This window comes from Sebastes fasciatus, chromosome 13 (assembly GCF_043250625.1).
Source record: "Sebastes fasciatus isolate fSebFas1 chromosome 13, fSebFas1.pri, whole genome shotgun sequence".
NCBI classification, from domain to species: domain Eukaryota; kingdom Metazoa; phylum Chordata; class Actinopteri; order Perciformes; family Sebastidae; genus Sebastes; species Sebastes fasciatus.
In genome coordinates, this window is record NC_133807.1 from 27,567,616 (window position 1) to 27,580,398 (window position 12,783).

Here is a 12,783-nt window from a genome sequence, read left to right on the forward strand (position 1 = left end):
CCCGCATAGCTCCCCCCTTCCTGAGCAAAACCTTATTGAATCACAGCTGAAATTGACAGTGAAAGACAGTTGAATGGGAAGTCACTGCTGAATCGTTGAACTCACTTAAACTTATAGAAAACAATAAATGTGTTTGTAGTGTACGCTGGAATGTCTTTTTGGGGATTTTCTTCCACAAAATGGCGAAAACTCCCTGCAGTTTCAGTCATATAGTCGACCTCGACTGTGACCCGCACTGTGACATTAAGCACTTCTCCGTCAACATGCATACATACGAGGTTTACAGAAACTAAACTCAGCAGTAAAATAAACACATTTTCCATGATGTCATGTAGAAAAGGACCTTGGGATTAAAGTAAATGATTGTTTTGTGCAGTAAATTTCTTTTTATACCACTTCAGAAATGACCTATTATTCACACTGGTATTAGTCAAGTAAAACCCTGTGATTTCCAATAACGGTTCAACATTTAAATGTCACGCTTTTCCATTTTCACTTTAACCTTCACTTTCACTCTGCTTCTCATTCGCCTGTGCAGGAGAGTGAAAACAAGAAAAGAGTGATACATTAATCCTCCTAGTAGCACATACTGGCCCGACTAGTACTGAAGCCAGAATGACTAATACACACATAACGAACATCGTGGTTGTCTGCATTTTATCGGTTATTAATCTCACAGATCTGCAGTTGCGAAAACAAAACAAACAGGCAGTAGCTTGGATACACTTTTTTTTATTGCTTTTAATTGGGTTTCCCAGACACAACACAAGTTAGGGACATATAAATCATTCTCAGAACAAACAGACTGACAAGATTAATAATACATAATAGCAAAAGCTGCCAATGTGTCAGAATGATATGTCAATAGTTGCACCTTGATTAAATGGTTTCTTTGTGATCGCAATTAGAAGATGTCAGATTATATCTTGATCATAATTTATTATTATCTTATTCTAGGAAATATTTCCTGTGCTCTTCACAAGATACACTTTCACTGCATTGGTGCAAGCGCTGCCTTCAGTCTGTAAAAATAGGCCTAAAAATGAAAATAACATCTGATTATTTTCCGTTTACAGCTCCAGCGCTTGTTGATACTGTATCCAGAATAACACAGTATAATGTCACAACTGCGGTGTATGAGCAACAGCGTGAATAAACAGTGGATATCAAAAGCAGATGTATATACGGGAAAATATTAATCCAGGTTCAATTTAGAAAAAGTCAAACAATGTGTAGATCCATTGTGGCGACTACGCTAAACGCGTATTCACGGACTTTCCTATCGAGCGCCTCTCCAAACGGTGTTGACTGATCTGTTCCATAATGTCTGAGCAGCGGAATACACTCCGCTGTCCCGCTGAGTTTATGTCACAGCTTCTCCCAAGTCCAAGCTGCTGGCGCTTTGGATCGTCAGCGGTGGAGCTCACGCTGTTCGCAGCCATGCCAGGAGCAAACATCTGCTGCAGGGGATGCTAGTCCGCGGTCCAAACCAGGATTTAGTGTGATCCTAGAAACATAATACAGAAACTAATGATGGACTGAGGCCAACAACCACTTGAAGCTTGACACATGTTTCTCATACTAAAGAAAATTAGAGGTTTTAATCTTTTCTGGCAACATTTCCTTTTTTTTTTTTAAATGTTAAACTGTTAAGTGAAGTTACTAAAAACAACCAGAGATTCATAAAACATCCAGAATCGATCAACACGCTGATGCCTTAAGCAGATCTAGCTGCTTTCACAAACTTTCCACACAAAAAAAGGGCTTGAGGATTCAAACTGGCACAAAAAAGAAGTTGCAGATGAAGAGCTGAAATTATCACATTATGAGTGGTGGCAGAGTCTTTTGCTTCCAGCAGTGTGGATACGAATCACTGAGCCTTTTCACGTTGCAGCTGGAGGAAAGCCGCTTTGCAGTCAAATACCAGAATTAAGATGTCAAACTTAGTATCACTTCAGGCCTGAAAGGTCTCGATTTGGAACAAATGTGTCATTTCGATGAAATAAACAGCCTATTCTCATTCCCAGGGCGTCAAATACAGACACTTTGTCACGACCGTCTGCGTTCAGTACTGATGCTCAAGGTTTCCGGTTTGAGATGCATCGAGCTTTCCATTAACTGTAATGTAAACCCATCTGCGTCAATATTAAACGCGATGGGAAAGTGCGCCGGGAGAGTGGTGATTTAACTTTATGAGCAAAAAAAAAAGGTACACTGGTGGGTGGGAGTGGAGGTGGATGGGTCCAACAAACACAAGGCTTTCATCCAGTAGACCGCTGTTTGTGTCTCATGTCACGTTACCGTCAGCTGTTCGTTCTTTTTAACTCGAGACGCTCTTCATATAGAGCAGGTCTAGACCGTACTCTACAAGGAGAAACTCCCCATTAGCGGGTAGAAACCTTGGGCAGAACCCGGCTCTGACATTACGTAGTTGTTGTCTGCCTCGACCTTCACTGTACAAACGTAGTAGTTTTTAAACCCAATTATGTTTTTCCTAAACCTAACTATAGTGGTTTTATTACCTGAACCTAAGCATGTGCCTTTGTTTACTTCACAACTTTAAGCGCGTGTTTACTGCGCCCAAAAAGAGTAACGCCGAGGGTTCTGATGAAGCGTCAGTATCTGACGAGTTGGGATGAGAACGCGTTGAAATAAAATATCACTTTTATCAAGAATAGCAGAACAGCTGACGGAGAAGATGAGAAAACTGCACTTTCATTTTCTTTCAAATTTCATGGTAATTAGGTGATAATTAGCAAGTAAACTATTTGAAATTTCTTTGGAATTACTGCCAAATTACTGCAGTACTTACCTCAATTTATCGATTTACTAGATTTACTACTATAAATGACTATTATAAACATGATTTAATAATTATATGCTGAAATAGCATCTAATGGTTAAAATAGGGTCCATAGGCTTGAGAAGCGGCTGTGCGCTGCTCTTCATCGGAGACCAAAACTAATAGAAGACACTTCTGATCAGGCACAAATCTCACCATTGTGTGACTTATTGTCGACACAAATGTAACCTGGTAACTGACGTCATGATTCAGGGAGTTTTTGGAGAAATTTTAAAGAAGTTATTTGCTAATTATTATCTATTTATCAGCAGACATGGAAATAAAGTATATCAATTAACTTTGTATTCTTTTCCTGGAAATGTATTAAATAAATTACCAGCTATTGGGAAATAGCTGAATATAATTATTAAATAATGTTTATAATAAAGTATTTTTTTTTAGGTAATTATTGGGGTAATTTGGCAGTAATTCCAAAAACATTTCCCTTAGGTTACTTGCTAATTATCACCTATCTACTATGAAATTTGCGGAGCTGTAAAATGTAGTGTTACCGAAAGTTGTTTTATATCCGGAACAACAGTTGGATGTTGTTATCTTATGGGCGCAGCGTTGATCAGTGCACAACAGCTGCTTTTTTTTTTCACAACGACGTCAGAGGTGAGGTAATGCAGGTAGGTGGCCTCTCGACAACCCGCAGTCTGCTTTACCTGCGCTTACAAACCTCCCTCGAAATGACATTACGTAGTCGTTGTCTGCCCCCGCACACTCATCCACTCAGCCAAAGTGGCGGGACCTGTTCTTTGCCTGGGGATGGAACAGACGTGTCAGAAGGAACGTAGTCATCCATCAGAGTTTCTCATCTTCTTTCTGCCTGTCTGCACCTCTGAGTTGGTTTACCTGCGAGGAGTCACGTTCCACCATGCGTACAGGACGAGGCCTCATTCGCTTAGCTCTTTCTTCATTTTCCCCCCGGGGCCTCACACATCATCATCATCTCCCTCCAGCTTTGCTTCCCCTAAACCTAAAGCCACTCTATTGCTTTTTGTTAACACTCTCTGTTATTATCTACCCTCATCTTTTTGGCTCAACAATCATCCTTTCACCTGATTTTCTCTATCGCTCCATGTGCCCTCTGTTCTGGTTTTTCCCTTCCCACGTTTCTCTCCTATGCCTCACCTTGGAGAAGAGCCAGTAGTGCAGCATCAGCATACAGGACCAGGTCCCAACCTGCCTCGGAGTCTCTGCCTGCCCGTGTACGCCTGTCTGTGCCTGGGGCCTGCCACTGAGGCCGGCCCCTATCGGCCTCCCTCATCAGCACATCTACTGTACCTGCCTGCTGGCACCGGGCCATCCACACACACAGTTCCCCTTCATTTACCCACAGAACCTGGTAGCAGGAGGGGAAAAAAAGCCTAAAATCTACAGAAAAAGACTACTCATGTTGGGGTCAAGCATGTTCGACCTCCATTGAGAACACCCACGGCTACCCGGAGAGGCGCACGTATACAGTACCGCTCATTCAGCCCGCTGGCTGCCCCGCACAAGCCCATCAACAGGTTTCTTTGAAGGCCACCGACTCTGTGGTGGGCCATCAAAGCATATCTTCATTCAGTTCCACTGAAAGGATTTGAGGCTCCTGAGAGACGCCGTGTTTGAAGTGATATCTCTGTGCCACTGCATTCTTTACCGTGCTGTCATGACTTGAGTTACACAATAAAAAAATAAAAAAAGAAGCAAGAAGCCAGTGCCACCACCCTGATCTTGTCTCACATACATGTGAATTACTGCTACCTTTGTTTGATCAGTGGATGTACCATACTCTGGTTGTTTATAGCAACTGTCAGCTCATAATAAGGCGGCACCGTGTGCGATCATATATTCCACTTGAATGAGGATCAAACAAGAAAAAAAAACAGAGTCATCCCTACCTGTTGAATCTCTTGAGGTCATGTTTCCATTACTCAGCCTCTTCTCGGCGCTCACCTGAGATCATCTGAAAGAGATAAAGCATAAAATGATTCAGAGAGGAGCTCATTGAAGAATAAACATACAAGTCGACAAAAAACCCTGAGAAATCAGATGTAATTTAGTCCAGCTCTGCCCAAACGTGCTCTGACAAATATTTATTTTTCTACAGTACAATGAGAGAGCAATCAGTTCCTTCCTCTGTTTTCACAGGTATGATGAGGTTACGGTGCAGTCGCTTCCAACCTTTCAGTTGAGGAATGATGAGATGATTAACGGGATAGGAAAATGGGAAAAAAAAACATGAATGCTACACAAGATTTTGTCTGACATTTCTCTAATTGTGCTGGAGAATTTTACCTCTCCGTGCCTCTAAACATTAGTCATATAAAACAGGATGAAAAATCACTCATATTCAACGCAACCAGTGATGATGGGCCATATATACACAGCGCTTCAGTTTAAAGAGGACCTATTGTGCTTTTTCCCTTTCCTTTAGTGCGTTATAGTTTTTTGTGCACGTAAAAGGTCTGCAAAGTCCACGCCAAAGGGAGTTACTCTCCCCCACAGTAACACTGGTCCTGAACTGCCTGAAACGCCTCGCTTGAAGGCCCACCTTTTCTTCCGTAACGTGGTAATGAACCAAGTAACACATTTGCATAATACCTGCCTAGCGGCTAGTTTAGCATGCCCTCAAACAACGCTAGTTAGAGCGGAGCTGGAGTGGAGTCCGAAGAGTTTGGTTTGGTTGACCATCACAACAGAGTGGGCCAGCTGATCAATCAGAGCAAACTGGGCTTTTTGGGAAGGCGGAGCCAGGAGATCAAACAGAACGTTTCAGACAGAGGGTGTAAAGAGCTGCTGCAGCATAGCCACTTTTTTGGAAATTAAAGCACGTAAACATGTTCTAGTAGAAACCAAAATCACAAGTATGAAGCTGAAAATAAGCAAAATAGGTCTTCTTTAATGGGACAGAAGGCTGGGAACTGCTGGTATTGAAGACCGGCTGCTGGCATATAGACATATTGTAAGGCCTATTTTTTTCAAAGTTACATAATCATGACCCTTGCAGCGTACAATAACTGCAAAAAGTGACAAACATGTTTGTCGCTCCACCATCAATATCTAGGAAAAGGTCTGTGTTATTCAGGCTTGGGTTATCACTCAACTGCCCTGACTACCTTCTTTAAGGCTCTTGGTCAACCAGACCTGGTTTTATAATGACCACATGACTTAAGACCTTCTCCAGAACATTTAAAAAAACGAACCTGGATGCGACGTAGATCTACATAAAACAGAGTGGGGTGATCTAAGGTTTCAGTGGAACTCTGCAGCAGCTGGCAGGTCAGGAGTAGGGAGGCGGTCAAAGTGGCTTTTCCATCGTACCATTTTAAATGACGTGGTGTGTGCTGGTTGTATTTCATAAGGTTAACAGGTTCAGGTAGATACTGGATCAAGAAACTTCAGGTTTCTTCATACACAGACGTGTTTAAGACCAAAGCTCTGCTCTCTGGACCGCTGACAGCTCCGGTCCCTCTTCATCCACTCACGGACAAAGGTGCTCTCTGCTTCTGAGTTTCACTGTCCCAGACCTGTTACCTTGGCAACAAATGCACTGTTTCCAAGTGACACAAAGCCCGAACTTAAGAACCTCCTTTCAGGTTGAAGGCTCCAAGAGTTGAGGGGGAAAACAGCAATAACAGGACGGCGGGGAGAGAAACTGAATACCGGCAAATTGCTTCCCAGAGTTTCTGGAGGACATGGTAAAATGATTCTTTCTTTCCTCTCCCTTTTAAAATACCTTTCCCTGGCACCAGGCACCATAGGTAGTTGTGCTGGTCCCATTTCTTTTATATCCCTTCTTATATTTCCGTTTTTTTCTTCTTCTCTAGCTATCGTACTGAGCTAAGTGAGTTATCATGTAGACCAGCAGGCCGGAGCAGCATGTGGCTAGGCTAAGCCTTCAGATGAGGTAATGTTTAGAGGGTTGGCGAGCCAGGAGAAGGGTTGGTCAGGTCTTGATTAGCTCAGGGGTATGGGGCTCTCTATTCTCTCTAATATTGGACACCCCTTTGTGTGGTGAGATTACTGCCTTATGAAAAACTGCGCCTGCTGACACGCCTGATGGGATCAGAGCTTCCTGCCCGCTGCATCGTCCTGCTGCTTATGAGCTCTCCGCACCCGGGAGAGAAAACACAAACACCGAGCACACACTCGGAACCTCTCAGAAACTCACATGTTCTGCGCATCAACACGGACACACCGACGAGCACGCACGCGGCCGCAAACGTCACCTCCTAGGGGCTGTGATGTGATGACCACAACTGATGACCCCCAGATGGAAAACAACCTGCATTTATTAACGAGGCCAGATGACACACAAACACACGCTCGCTTGCTTTAACTGTGGTCGTCTCCTCCGGCCAGTCTCCAATGAAAATCACATGATGGACCACGTCCAGCAGAGAATCTCCACCCCGAAAAAAAACATCAACAAACATTGTTAAAAAAGAGAGAGGATTCAGAGGCAAAGCTTTCAGGGGATTTGATCCCAGCAGTCCTCTAAAAGAGGGCTGAGGCTATAGGATGATTTCAATTATTTGATATAATTTCTGATGGTCCATTAGTTCAAAATAAAGCTCTGATTATAGGCGATGTGTAAACAAAACAAAACAAAACCCGCATCAGAGGCTAAAGCAGAGCTGTGCTTTTTTCCAGATGTGTAATCGACTGTTAATTAGCAGTGGCCTTACTTTCATGTAACCTCTTTTTCCCCCCCAAAATAAATCTCATTTAAAACCAAGAACAACAGAATAAACGCAGCATTGTGGTTTGTTCAACCGCACAGAAAACTTCAACACCTTTCTATTTTCTACTGTTTAGGAGCCTGCACTAACAAACTCACATTTCTGCAGCGCAATCTGTGAAGGCAAATAAATACTTGGAGGTGTACACACGCACGCACACACACACACACACACACACACACCAGTTAGGGACACTGGCACAACCTTGCGCCAGTGGTCCTTTAAACCAGTCATGTGAAACGACCCGTTCTGCAAATCAGATTACATCTCCGAGCTGAGGTCTGCAAGTCCACACACACATTCAAAGCTCGGGGCTCAGGTCCGCGCAACACACACACATGAACACACACACACACACACGGCTTAATCAGATTCTGTCCCACAAACCTTCTCGTCTTTGTGAGTTTACGCAAAGTATCAGACAGGCCCGGATATAGTGGCTCGAAATGTGCATATAAACTTACAGCATACAGTACAGCACATATGGAGTAAAACGAGTGTAGCTAAGGCCGCAGATTCACTCCAATAAGAACAAAACAAAACAATTTCATTGTCAAGGAAAATCATAGAAGGCTGCGATAAGCCTCCTTTCAGCGTACGCTCGACTGCTGTTTGGCAGCTCCGCTGTGGAATGAGCACATGTGGAAACATGTTTATAGTGTGTTTGGCAGGAATGCAAATGATAGATGATTCGCAAATGATTCGAGTCCTATTCAGGTTACCGAGCGCTGATGTGTTAAAGCAGGAAAATCACATTAGTTTATTCTGCTTAAATTAGTGTCAAATTTTCCCAGGTTGTTGATTTTATTGAATTTTTTTAAATTATACAATAGAGTTAGCAGATAAATAAGTACATGAATGATTGAATAAACACAGTAAGAGTGATAAAACATGGTGAGCATGCAACTATTTTCATACCGTTTGCTGAACACTTTTGACGTCTCTGCACATTTCAGCTCCAGTGATTAGATTTGCAACTATCCGAGTCTTTTGGTCTAAGTCACGATGTAAAAGAAGCTGGTTGGCTGGCTGCTTGGTGGACTGGTCGGCTTAATTAAAGCCAGACAGTTGGAGGAAGTACAAGTCTCTGTCCCTACAGGATCTACATTAAGTCTCCACTCTGCTAATCAGAAAGCCCTTCAACTACATCAGCATGTCCCTCTGGCCCCGACCAACAACCAAACCTCATTTGTCTTCGCAACTTTTTAAAAGGAAACTTCTCTATCGAGTCTGGAAAATCAATCACCGCGGTCTTGGTGTTCATCATAACATCCTAAACAGATCAGCTGTGTGGCTCATTGTCTGTGATCCTGTTGCCCTTGGTGCCGTGGAGGTCAGAGGGTGGGAAGCTGTGGGTGGCAGGAAGCTGAGACAGTTGTGCCTACAATGGGGTGTCAGGACTCTGTCAAGTTCAACTCAAGCGGGTCGATTCTCTCTGCACATCAGACATCTGAGAAGTTTAGCGATGGAGACCGGCAGCGAGGGGGAACGGAGGAGGAGAGGGGGCCGCGCCCTGGGTTCGATTGCACTGGAGGCTCAGATAAGGTGACAGGAAAGGGCAGATTGGGGCAGGGCATACAGGGGGAGCCGGCTGGGGCTACTGTTACACCAGGAAGAGCTCACTCATCCCTCAGATCACCTGCCACACCTGTGGAGGCCACCATCTCATTCAGTCATGCAGCGGAGTGGGGAATTGGCCACAAGAGCTTCAGATTGGACTCAATGTAAACGGATGTAGTGTCACTTCTACAGCAACTGTGTACAATTAATTCTTGTACTGGTTGTTTTGGCCAAACAAATACAAATATGTGTCTACTTAACATCAAATCAAAGCAAACCAAGTTTTTAGATTTGGAACATCCGAGGCAGCGATTGTTTTTTCCATTAATTTCAGAGCAGAAACACAACTAACAGGGTGGCTTGCAACATGCCTGACAGAGTAATTCATCAACGTAATCTTTTCAACATTTTTTACACAAGTTACATTGTTGTGTGCAAAGTCCTTTTCGGTGCCTTCAAGGGCATCTGAGGTTTGAAAAGTGGTTACAAAACAACAACTTTCTAATGCAAAAAAAATGTCCAGATGTGTTTAAGCGATTGAATGCAATGCTGGCAGCTGCTAAGTCAAATCCTGAGTCTGTAGGCTGTACAGCTGCAGTACCATGTGACGACGGCAATAACAAGACAAGCAGGTTGGGTCAAGTCTCTGGAAGTTGGATTTAAACTGTACTGAAATGAGTGAAAACCAGTAGCATTTGCTGGTTACAGCATCTAAAAATAACTACTAACACGATATTAACGCAAATTCTTTTTAAGGCCTATAATTTCTTTAACGCATTAACATGACTTGCAATTTTTGAGATTGTAGCGGGCTCAGTGTTAAACCTAGAGTGAAGATACTGGCATTCTAGGAAATTTGAAAGCCTAAGGAATCCATTGGTACCAACCGTGTCATACTAGCGTGTCGCGAAGGAGCTTAAATAACGCTCCAAACTTTGGCGAGGAAAAACTGTCATGGCCATTTTCAAAGGGGTCCCTTGCCCTCTTACTTCAAGATATGTAAATGAAAAAGGGCCTGTTGGGCTGCAGTTTGCCATGCCTTGTGGACATTTCATTCGTCGTATGGATTGACATGCACATCTTCACTTTTTCTGTGAGCTGGCAGTTTGTTTGTTTTGTTTTATTTTGTTCAATTCTGTCATGTCTATTTGTCTGCTTTTGTTTTGTATTATAAAAAGTCTGCATAAATAAAATATGCAAATAAAAAAATGACTTGATAAATCTCCTAAATCTAAAAATAAAAAAGTAAAAAACGGATGGCCAATTAAGTAACCTGAAATGGTTATGGAAAATGCTGTGATGTAACTCGAGAGACATATGGTCAGTCCTACAGCACACATTCCTGACAACACACACACACACACACACCGGTAAAAATAAACCACGATCTAGTATCTTCATCTGGAGTGCATTTCCTGTCCTCCGGGTTGGCATATGTCCACTAGTTGCTGTTTTACACCACTGCATCTCTCTGTTGTAGCTCCCTGTCTGCACACAAACAACTGGAAATATAACACAACTTTAGGGACAAGGACCGCGACCTTAGACTTCTGTTCTGGCTGTTGAAAATATAAAGCGATGAGATGGGACTCTCCACATCTGGAAAAATCCTCCATGGTGGATTATGTTGGTTTAGGGTATAGTTTTGACAAGCACAGTTCCCAGTTTTGCTTTAATTCTCTCACCCAGGAGGTGCAACCGTCGGCGTCATACGCTGACCCAAAACTCACTTTTGGAATGGAAATTTAACAGGATAATAAAGTTACACCAAGCGGCTCTTTAATAAGACAAATTAGACAGCTCAACCCTCCTCCCTCGGTGAACATACGGTGGAAAAAAAACAAATTTGTGTGTCAAGTTTTACAAGGTGAGAAGTGAGGAGACGCTTCTAATCAACAGCAACATTGATGGAACAAAACAGAAATGATCTTCTATCACCTTCTTAACCCAGCAGAGGTAGTGGTCACGGGAGCTGTGAAATGTTAGTTTTAGAGTGAAAGTAAACAGCCTCTCCCATGGTGGGCCTGTACCCTACACAGAGTAAGCACATGTTTCCCATTGTGGTTAAAAGGGAAGGGGATTAAAGTGCAGTGCAGCCGGAGCCACAGCCATACACCCCATGGTGGGATCACAGTGCTCTCAGGTCTTTCACTACTGCTGATGCAGCCCAGTTGGAAGTGGCTGGTGTTGTAGGGAGAAACCGTGGCCAGATCTATCAGACGGACTACTCCGGGTCCTCTAGAGCCCAAATATGAGGCCTTTCTTTGGGGCTGCGGAGGCAGACATGCTACCATGTTGACAGAGCTGCCTGACTGAGGCTGGCAGACACTCGCACAAACACAGGCAAGGTAGGGATTATGAAGAGGTGTTGAAACCGAGCGGATTTTGCTTTTCAGAGGCCCGATATGAAAAAGAGATCACCTTCAAAACTCATATTAAAGACAGAAACAGAGGTGGAGAGAAAAAAAAAAGAGAGAAACAAAAGCAGGAGAAAAACAGGTTAATGGTCATTGCTTTTGGCTGCCAAATATGAGGTTTTCACCCCAGGGGGTCGGGGTCAAATAGGCCACATTCAGGTACCACAGGGGACAGTTAAGGCAGGAGACTGTGACTGACTGTGCAGCCAATTAAAGGACACTTTAAAAAAGGCAAATAGTGCAAGGGACATTGAGGAAGATATGCATAGTGGAGCATAACTGCACTTATCCAAAAACCTGCCAATTAACCAACACCCCATGAAGCTCAGCTGTGACCGCTTCAGCTGGACGAATTCCATGTGCAGCGAGTAAAAACACTTTCTGTGAAGCGGGTAACAAAGGATGTAGAGGGAGGGTTGGACGCTGTTTTGAGGGGTTTACTGAGCTTGGTTCAATTAAAAAATCGGACCCAAGTCATAAAAGTTGTGACTTAACTTCTCTAAAACCTGACTGCCTATAGACTGGGCTCAAGTATGATAAAAAACACACAAAAACACATAAGGCAGTGTTCTGTAGGCCTTGCATACCCACAAACTTTGAATCTTTAAAGGGTAACTTCTGTATTTTTAAACATGGAGTCTATTTTCCAATGTTTTTGTGTCCAACTGACTAATCGGGAAAATGATTTCTGAAATTGGTCCAGTATTGATGGAGAGCGCTTTAAATGGCAGCTGCTCATGGGCTACAATATGTTGCTATTGGGGCAAGCTGGCACCGTCATTTACGTCCACTAAAAGTGCTTGTTTTTGCCATGACAGGCTCCGATTGTTATAAGAAGTGTCTGATATTATGGAAAGAGTCTTGTTCGAGGAGAAGTCTCGTTCTGAAATCTGGCGAGGTGACGTTTGTCGAAGTTTGTTGTGTTGTAGTACAGAAAGCGTAGCTTAGTGTTATCTAAAAGATTTTCAATGTCATGACTGAATATTTAGAAGATTTAACAACAATGTGGATGAGGTTTTTGAATTTGATGGCTGCTCGTTTTTATTTGAGCCTGAGTATACGAATATACAGATTTCACAAGACTTCTCCTTGAGCAGGACTTGGACACGATAAGAAACAGACCGAATCAAGCGAAAGGTTATTAAAACCTTTCTCTGTAGGGTCCTTTCCATAATGTTGTCAGACACTTTTAATAACAATCTGAGCCTGTCAGGGGCAAAAACAAGCACAT

General features: G+C 43.1%; 1 long non-coding RNA gene across 5 annotated transcripts in view; it reads right to left on the reverse strand.

Annotated features, from left to right (window-relative positions):
- Positions 1-714: 714 nt before the first annotated feature.
- Positions 715-12,783, reverse strand: part of LOC141781103 (uncharacterized) — a 137,918-nt gene continuing 125,849 nt past the window's right edge. For all 5 annotated transcript variants that reach the window (XR_012596769.1, XR_012596768.1, XR_012596770.1 and 2 more), the window contains 2 exons: positions 4,732-4,796; positions 715-1,507 (listed from right to left, as the gene is read on the reverse strand). This is a non-coding gene — a long non-coding RNA (uncharacterized LOC141781103). The remainder of the gene's footprint in view (positions 1,508-4,731; positions 4,797-12,783) is intronic.